The following is a 9,691-nucleotide window of genomic DNA, read 5'->3' as shown; positions in this document are numbered from 1 at the left end:
GAAGCCCTGGAATGGGTTGTCCAGGGAGGTGGTTGAGGCCCCATCCCTGGAGGTGTTTAAGCCCAGGCTGGATGAGGCTCTCTGGCCAGCCTGATCTAGTGTGAGGTGTCCCTGCCCATGGCAGGGGGGTTGGAACTAGATGATCCTTGTGGTCCCTTCCAACCCTGACTGATGCTATGATACTATTTATCACCTCAACCACCCACCTCACTATCACTGGACATCAGTATCCCCAGAGCTCCACTAAATTAGACTGCACAGAACCTCAGCTCTTCCATGACATTATCCAACTGCTTGCTAATGTGCCAGCATGTAAAAAAGAACCTGCCCCTCATAAAGCACAATCCTTCAGGGGGTTCACTGTTAATAAAGACCTCTCAGGTAGTAACTGAAATGCCTCTCTTTAAATGCACTGCCAAGCAATTTCTACAGAGCAGCTTTCTCATGCAAAGCTGATTTAAAGGCATGGATGACCCAGAAAGCCTCCAAGGCAGCGGCACTGAACACACAGCATTCAAACCACAGAATCACAGAACTGTCAGGGTTGGAAGGGACCTCAAGGAGCAGCCAGCCCCAACCCCCCTGCCATGGCCAGGGACACCTCACACTGCAGCAGGTTGCTCACAGCCACAGCCAGCCTGGCTGCAAACACCTCTAGGCAGGAGGCTTCCACCACCTCCCTGGGCAACCTCTGCCAGGCTCTCACCACCTTCCTGGGCAACAACTTCTTCCACACATCCAAGCTCAATCTCCCCACTGCTAGTTCTGCTCCATCCCCCCCAGTCCTATCCCTCCCTGATACCCTCAAAAGTCCCTCCCCAGCTTTCTTGGAGCCCCCTTCAGACCCTGGAAGGCCACCAGAAGGTCTCCTGGGAGCCTTCTCCTCTCCAGCCTGCACAACCCCAACTCTCTCAGTCTGTCCTCACAGCAGAGCAGCTCCAGCCCTCTGCTCCTCCTCGTGGCCCTTCTCTGGACACCTTCCAGCCCCTCCAGATCCTTCCTGGCACAGAGGCTCCAGACCTGGCCCCAGAGCTCCAGCTGTGGTCTCAGCAGAGTAGAGCAGAGGGGCAGAATCCCCTCCCTGCTGGCCACACTTCTCTTGCTGCAGCCCAGGCTCTGGCCCTTCTCTGGACACCTTCCAGCACCTCCCCACTCCTAGCTTTGCTCCATTCCCCCCAGCCCTATCACCCCCTGCCACCCTAAAGAGTTCAGTTCCTATTTTGGCTGCATTTTTCAGCCACCAACCACTAGATCCCAACAAAAAGATGAGCACTGATTACCACAGGCAAGTGGAACCACGTGGGGAGTCCCACTGTTGACTTCAGAGCTCTGCTCCACTGACATGCAGCTCTGGGTGGCCAGCCCATTTTCTCCCTGGTCACTCATCAAGGCTTCAACATCCTCCTCAACTTTTGGAGACACATAACCTGTTAGAACAGGCAGAGAGAGAGAGAGGGAAAGGGATAAGAGCAGGCACCACTCTGCCCAGCAGATCACAGCTGTAGTGCTTGGATCACAACTAACATTACCTGAATGGTTGACTTCAAACCAGCCTCACTTCAGCAGCTCAGTGTGAAGTGGATCCTAACCACAGGCAATGAGGCTTTCACAGGCACTAGAAGGGAAGCAGTTTACTAGTGCTCAGTGGGAGGGATTGCAGAAACTACTCAGTAACAAACTCTTCTGGCAGTGCCCAGCTCCAACAGGTATAAGCCACAAACAAGGTGACAAAAAGCAGCCCTGCAGAGAAAGGACTTGGGGTGCTGGTGGGGGAGAAGGACCTGCACTTAGGTCAGAGCAATCCAGTCCAGGCTGGGGGATGAGGAGATTGAGAGCAGCCCTGCAGGACTTGGGGGTGCTGGTGGGGAAGAAGCTGGGCAGGAGGCAGCAAGGGGCACTGGCAGCACAGAAGGCCAAGGGCAGCCTGGGCTGCATCCAAAGCAGCATGGCCAGAGCTGGAGAGAGAGGATCCTGCCCCTCTGCTCTGTGCTGGGGAGACCTCAGCTGCAGGGCTGGGGCCAGCTCTGGAGCCCTCAGCACAGGAAGGACATGGACCTGATGGAGAGGCTCCAGAGGAGAGGCACAGAAGTGATCTAAGGGCTGGAGAACCTCTGCTGTGAGCACAGGCTGAGGGAGCTGGGGGTGTGCAGCCTGCAGAAGAGAAGGCTCCAGGCAGACCTCATCAGTCTGCCAGGAGCTGAAGGGGCTCCAAGAAGGCTGCAGAGGGACTGTGCCCAAAGGCCTGCAGGGACAGCAGCAGGGGCAAGGGTTTGAAAGGAGAGCAGAGCAGATGGAGATTGGCTGTGAGGAACAAGTTCTGCCCCAGGAGGCTGCTGCCACACTGCCACAGGTTGCCCAGGGAGGGAGCTGAAGCTCCATGGCTGGAGCTGTTGAAGGTGAGGCTGGAGAAGGCTGTGAGAACCTGCTCTGGTGGAGGATGTCCCTGCTGGGTGCAGGGGGCTGGAGTGGATGAGCTTTGGAGCTCCCTTCCAACCCAACCCATTCTGTGATTCTGTGAGCAAGGCCTTCTGAGACCTCCACTATTTACCTTCAAGCATGTGAGAAGATATCCTAAATACACTTGAAACAAACCAGTCTGCAAATCCTAACTGCATATTTGCTATTCAGATCAAATGAATCATCAGCTCCCAAGGAAATGCTGAGCACAAGCACTGAATGGCAGATCTCCAGTACCCATTTCCACTCCCCCACCCCCCTTCCAATTAAACAGACTACATCCAGGAAAAAATGTCCCAGTTCAGGACTGTGCTAGAGCTACATTCCAGCTCTGGTGACCCCCAGCACAAGAGGGGACATGGAGCTGCTGGAAACAGGGCCAGAGGAGGCCACCAAGACAGAGGGCTGGAGAACCTCCCCTGTGGGGACAGGTTGAGAGAGTTGGGGCTGTTCAGCCTGGAAAGGAGAAGGCTCCAGGGAGACCTCAGAGCAGCCTTTGAGTATCTGAAGGGAGCTACAAGAAAGCTCTGGAGGGACTTTTGAGGGTGTCAGGGAGTGATAGGACTGGGGGGAACAGAGCAAAACTAGAAGTGGGGAGATTGAGCTTGGATGTGAGGAAGAAGTTGTTGCCCATGAGGGTGGTGAGAGGCTGGCAGAGGTTGCCCAAGGAGGTGGTGGAAGCCTCCTGCCTGGAGGTGTTTGCAGCCAGGCTGGCTGTGGCTGTGAGCAACCTGCTGCAGTGTGAGGTGTCCCTGGCCATGGCAGGGGGGTTGGGACTGGATGATCCTTGAGGTCCCCTCCAACCTTGACAATTCTATGTGCTAATACTGGGGTTTAGGTGGAAAAGCTCCAGCAGCCATGAAGGCACACAAGGAGAGCAGGCTTCTGAGCAAGAGGCCACTGGAACCTGCTGAGGACAGAGGTCTGTGCCAGCAATAACACAAGCTAAATGAGCCTGAACTGATGTGATACTGCATAGACATCACTCCTTGAAGGGGCAGGGAGAAACACCTGCTGGACTGCAAGGAAATGCAGGCCACACTCCTCTGAGCCACAACAGCTGCTCTGTGCACTGTGTCTTCAGGTGGCAAAAGCTCGTTAGGTCACGCATCTCACTTTGGGATCATTCATCTCCGTGGGCACACACATTCCCTATCCTAGCAACTGTGGCACTCCAGGACCTGCCAGGACCAACACACTGCTCTTTCACAGCAAGCTCTCCCCAGCATTTCATTTGGGACCTTTGAAGAGGAGCTTCCTCCACCAGCAACCACTGCACTGCGGCTGTGACCCTCCGGCCCTGCACCTCGATTCAAGGCAGCTGTGGCTGCCTCACCTTACTTCCGAGCAGTAAGCAGGCTGGGAGGGTCCTGCCCCCAGCGCACCCACGGCTGCCTTTCACAGCATCACAGAACGTTAAGGGATGGAAGGGACCGCCAGAGATCACCCAGTCCAAGCTCCCTGGCCCAGCAGCAGCCCCCAGGGCAGCTCCCACAGCAACACATCCAGCTGGCTTTGCAATGCCTCCACACAAGGAGACTCCACAGCCTCTCTGGCCAGCCTGCTCCAGCCCTCTGCCACCCTCCCAGCCAAAAAGCTTTCCCTCCTCTTCCCCTGCCACCTCCTCTGCTCCAGCTGCCACCCAGTGCCCCTTGGGCTGGCCTTGGCCATCCCTCAGCAGAGCCTGGCTCCGTCCAAGCGGGTTTTGAGTATCTCCAGAGAGGGAAAACTCCACAACCCCCCCGGGCTGCCCTTGGCTTCGCTGCCGAAGCGGTGACGCCGCAGAGACGCTTCGGGAACTGCGCACTGCCGGGGACAAGCCGAGAGCAGAGCACCGCAGCCGGCTCTCAGCCCGAGGGCCCCCCCGGCACCGGCCGCAGCCCCGAGGGCCTCGTCCCGGCCGGCCAGCGCCGCGCCGCGCCCGGAGCCCGCTCCGCTCGCCGTCCCCTCCGCCCCTATCCCGCACGGCGCCTCGCCGCGGCGCAGCCAACCAGGAGGCCGGATCCGCGCCTCCGGCCCCCGGCGGCACTGACGCGGCGGCGACGGGCGGCGGCCAAAGCCAATGGCTGCGGCTGGCCGCGCCGCAGCCGGCGAATAGCGGCGGCGGGCCTGGCTCGGCAGGCTCCGCGCTCGGCGTTCCGAACGCGGCGGCGGCGTTCTGCGCCCTCCCTCCGCCCCCTCCGCCTTCCCCCACAGGAGCGGGGTTGAGGATGCCCTTACCCTCGGCGGCCATGGCTCGCTGGGGGGCTTCAGGCGCAGGTAAGGGTCGGCGGAGCTAGCCGCGGGGCTCCGGCGCTGGCAGGCGTGGCCAGCAGGGCGACGTTGGGAACGGAAGCGACTTTGTCCGACGTGAGCACCAAACTGTTGGGGAGCAGTGCGGCTGCGCGCCGGGCGCGGCGGCGTGCCCCGGCAAACGGGAGCGGAGCGGAGGGGGCGGGCGGGGGCAGGGCTAAGGCTAGCGCTTGGGCTTAGGCTTGGCGCAGTTCGTCCTTATTCTAGCCTGGCGGCGGAGGGGCGCGGTGCTCAGCGCCGCCTGTTGGCGCCCTGGGTGATTTCTGTGCTCAGCCTGGTGCGGCCATGCTGCCTGCTAACGAGGGCTGGCAGACGGCAGGGAGGTCAGGTTATAGAATACCAAATTAACCAGGTTGGAAAAGATCCTTGGAGATCACCAAGTCCAACCTGTCAGCCAGCACCATCTAACCAACTAACCCAAGGCACCGAGTGCCTCATCCAGGCTCTTTTTAAACACTTCCAGGGCTGGTGACTCCACCACCTCCCTGGGCAGCACATTGCAGTGGCTAACAGCTCTCTCAGTGAAGAACTTTCTCCTCACCTCCAGCCTAAACTTTCCCTGGCACAGCTTGAGACTGTGTCCTCTTGTTCTGGTGCTGGGTGCCTGGCAGAAGAGACCAACCCCCACCTGGCTACAACCTCCCTTCAGGGAGTTGCAGAGAGCAAGAAGGTCTCCCCTGAGCCTCCTCTTCTCCAGGCTAAGCAACCCCAGCTCCCTCAGCCACTCCTCCCAGGGCTGTGCTCCAGACCCCTCCCCAGCTTTGTTGCCCTTCTCTGGACACCTTCCAGCAGCTCAACATCTTTCCTAACCTGAGGGACCCAGAACTGGACACAGGACTCAAGGGGTGGCCTGAGCAGTGCTGAGCACAGGGCACAAGGACTTCCCTGCTCCTGCTGGCTACACTCTTCCTGATGCAGGCCAGGATGCCATTAGCCTTTTGGCTACCTGGGCACACTGCAAGCAGGCTGCAGACTGCTCTGTCCCAGGGCAGTTCAAGTTCATGCAGGCTGCTCTGTCCCCAGCACTGCCAAGCTGCCCAGGCTGTGAGGGAGGGCAAAGCATTGGGTGACTTCAGATCCAGCCTCCACACTCCTTCCAACTGCAGAGCCTCTTGTTCAAGCCATCCACAGCCCCAGGCTTCAGCATGCAATAAGCCTCTGGGTATCTTACCACACCATTCCATTTGGGGTTGGCTCTTCACAAACCACTCGTTGGAGTGGGAGGAATGCAGTTCCAAGAGGGTACAACTGGGTTCAAAAGTTTGCCCTCAGCATTTCTGGCTCTACAAAATCAAGTATCAGGGCTGCAGCTGATACAGGAATGCTGTGAGTCACAGGGAGAATGTACAACTTTCAGCCTCAGCTGCTCTCTGTGTGTTAACAGCTGCTTGCTTTTTGCCAACCCCTGCCTCCTTCTCTGTATTGTACAATCATAGGTTGGAAAGGACCTTAATGATCATCTCATTCCAACCCCCTGAGCCATGGTCAGGGTCACCTTCTACCAGCCCAGATTGTTCAAGGTCTCATCCAGCCTTGCACATCCATCCTGGCCTTGTACACCTTCAGGGAGGGGGCAGCCACAACCTCCCTTTGTTTTGTTCTTCACTTCAGGACTGGGGACTGGAGGATCAGCAGGGCCAGGATGCCCTGCCCAGACATTGCCTGAGTGTGCTCTTGCAGGATGAGGCTGTTGGTGCTGTCAGCATGAGGGATGTGTGTGTGTGATCTGTGTGGCTGCTGGCCTTCATAAGCTGTATTTTATGTTTACACTTGTGTTTCTATCTAATGTGGTCTGTATGTGTACCCTTGCATGCCCTGAAGGGAGTACACCCTCAGCCTCAGTGTTGGTTGAACCTCTGGGCATGCAGCTCTGAGGTGTTAGATCTGCCACAATATATTTCCCCCCGAGAGATAATAATCTGCTTTTTAAAGTTTGAAGCTTGTATCTGAAAGACTCCAGGCAGCCAGAACTACTAATGATTGACAAGCTGACACTTGTAATGGTGAGGAAGGCACAGTGCCTACATAGTGTGCAGGTAATGGCTTGTGCAAGAATTACACAGATATTTAAGGACTATTTAGAGACTTAGCTTTATTTCCTTGTAAGCATTCTGAGAGAACCTCTGCTCCCCCCCTGGGGAGGCCACAGCTGGAATCTTGTGTCCAGGTCTGCACCCCTCAGCTCAAGGGAAGTGCTTCAGAGAGTCCATCCCAGAGCCTGAGGGAGCTGCTGCAGGCAATGGAACATCTCCCTGTGAGGCCAGGCTGAGGGGACTTGGAGCTTGGAGCAGAGGAGCCTGAGGGCTGCCCTCAGTGCTGGGGCTGAAGATGTGCAGGGCAGTGTGGGGAGGAGGCAGCCAGGCTCTGCTCAGGGATGTGCAAGGCCAGCCCAAGGGGCACTGGGTGGCAGCTGGAGCAGAGGAGGTGCCAGGGGAAGAGGGAAAGCTTTTTGGCTGGGAGGGTGGCAGAGGGCTGGAGCAGGCTGGCCAGAGAGGCTGTGGAGTCTCCTTGTGTGGAGGCATTGCAAAGCCAGCTGGATGTGTTGCTGTGGGAGCTGCCCTGGGGGCTCCTGCTCTGGCAGGGGGCTTGAGCTGGATGCTCTCTGGAGGTCCCTTCCAGCCCCCCACATCCTGTGATGCTGTGACACTGGAAAGGTTACACTTGAAGTAAATGTGATCTAATTTTCAATCCCATGTTCACGTGGGAGTTGATTACAGTATCACAGTATCACTAAGGTTGGAAGAGACCTCGAGGATCATCGAGTCCATCCTGTCACCACAGACCTCATGACTAGACCATGGCACCAAGTGCCACATCCAATCCCCTCTTGAACACCTCCAGGGACGGTGACTCCACCACCTCCCCATTCCAATGACGAACGACTCGCTCGGTGAAGAACTTTCTCCTCACCTCGAGTCTAAACCTCCCCTGGCGCAGCTTGAGACCGTGTCCCCTTGTTCTGGTGCTGGTTGCCTGACTCCTGCAAGCCCTGGGTGAAACCTCCCTTTCCCTGTCTGTGTAACTGGGGTGGGGAAGCCTGCCGCCGCAGCACCTCGCAGGAAGTTCAGGAAGGTGCTTTTGCTTTTACCTGCTGGTAAAACGAAAAGCCTGCTAAAAAGGCGAAGAAACAGCCATCAGAGGTGGTGCTGTGCATGCACTGAGACTCAGCTTCGGGCCCTGACTTTGAGCCAGAGCCCAGCTGTGCCCCAGACCTCAGCGCCGGGCGCAAGAAAGCCAGGAGCGGGAGAGCTTGGATTGCAGTCACGTTTATTTGCAGGTTCTATACACACTTTCTAGGTCACCAACCTTTTCTGACACAGGGGGAGGGTTTGTTTATTGGTTTGGTTTGTTTATTTGCTGTTTTGTTGTCTTGTTGGGTGGGGTAGGGTGGGGAGGGGATTGTTTTATTTGGGGGGGGGGCTTCACAAGGAAACTGGCACCGCTTTTACTAAAAATAAATACAAGACTTCAAAGTGTGGCCCAGCTCTAAAATATACAAAGGCTTGGGTTCGATGTAAACTTTGAAAACCAATTTTTTTTGTTGGTGGTGGTGGTGGGTTTTATTTTTACTTTATTATTTTTTTTTTTCCTCCTTTTTTTGGGTTTTTTGGTGTTTTTTTTTTTTTTTTTTTTTACAAAAGAAACCATCTCTGCAACAAGTTAAAAACTTCCCTTATTTACAAATATTACAAAAATACAAAAGAAAAAAAAAAAGAAAGAAAAAAAAATGGATGCAAGTCCACAAACCATTGTCTCTTCTGCCAGCATGAACTGGTGCTAGTACCAAAACAGTTACACTGTAACCTTCTTAATTGGGTTTAGCGATTTATTTCCTCGGTTAGTTCTCTGTTGTTGTGTTCGTTTCTGGTGAAGTCTCTTAAAAGTCATCACCTACAGGGGTTTCTCTTGTCTGCCACCGTTGCAGCAAGATGCACTCCACCACAAAAACAGATCCCCTGACCCTTTGGCAACGAGCAGACCTCTGCTGTGTCTTGCTGTGGCTGCTCCCTTAGTCCTCTGCGCTGCCGCGGAGGAAACAAAGCGACAAAGGAAGGAGGGAAAGGCATGGGGGGGGGGAAGGGAAAGGGGAAAAAGGGAAGGGGGAAAGGGGGGGGGAAAGGAAAGGGTGGCAAAAAGGGAAGGGGAAAAGGGGGGGGGGGAAAGGGAAGGGTGGCAAAAAGGGAAGGGTGGCAAAAAGGGAAGGGTGGCAAAAAGGGAAGGGTGGCAAAAAGGGAAGGGTGGCAAAAAGGGAAGGGGAAAAGGGGGGGGAAAGGAAAGGGTGGCAAAAAGGGAAGGGGGAAAGGGGGGGGAAAGGAAAGGGTGGCAAAAAGGGAAGGGGGAAAGGGGGGAGGAAAAAGGAAAGGGTGGCAAAAAGGGAAGGGGAAAAGGGGGGGGGAAAGGAAAGGGTGGCAAAAAGGGAAGGGGAAAAGGGGGGGGGGAAAGGAAAGGGTGGCAAAAAGGGAAGGGGAAAAGGGGGGGGGAAAGGAAAGGGTGGCAAAAAGGGAAGGGGAAAAGGGGGGGGGAAAGGAAAGGGGAAAAGGGGGGCAAAAAGGAAAGGGGGAAAGGGGGGCAAAAAGGAAAGGGGGGGAAAGGGGGGCAAAAAGGAAAGGGGAAAGGGGGGGGGAGGGAGGAAAGGGGAAAAAAGGGGAGGGAAATGTGGGGAAAGGGCAAAAAAAACCAGGGGGGAACCCAAAAGGGGAAAGGGGGAAACGGGAAAGGCAAAAAAAGGGGAAAGAAAACAAAAAGGAAAGAAAAAATAGGAAAGGGGGAAAAAAAGGGTGGCAAAGATATGTTTATTTTCTTCAGAACACGCAGCTGTATACCTTCAGAAATCACTTCCACAGCATCAGTGCAAAGAGTGGAGCAGCAGGTTTGAAAGGGTGGTTTGGTGGTTACCTGATGCAAGCAGTGTCCCCTGGCTCAGGATGTTCTCTTGGCCCTA

Source organism: Dryobates pubescens, chromosome 12 (genome assembly GCF_014839835.1).
Source record: "Dryobates pubescens isolate bDryPub1 chromosome 12, bDryPub1.pri, whole genome shotgun sequence".
Lineage (NCBI taxonomy): Eukaryota > Metazoa > Chordata > Aves > Piciformes > Picidae > Dryobates > Dryobates pubescens.
Note: the sequence above shows the minus strand (reverse complement) of the source record.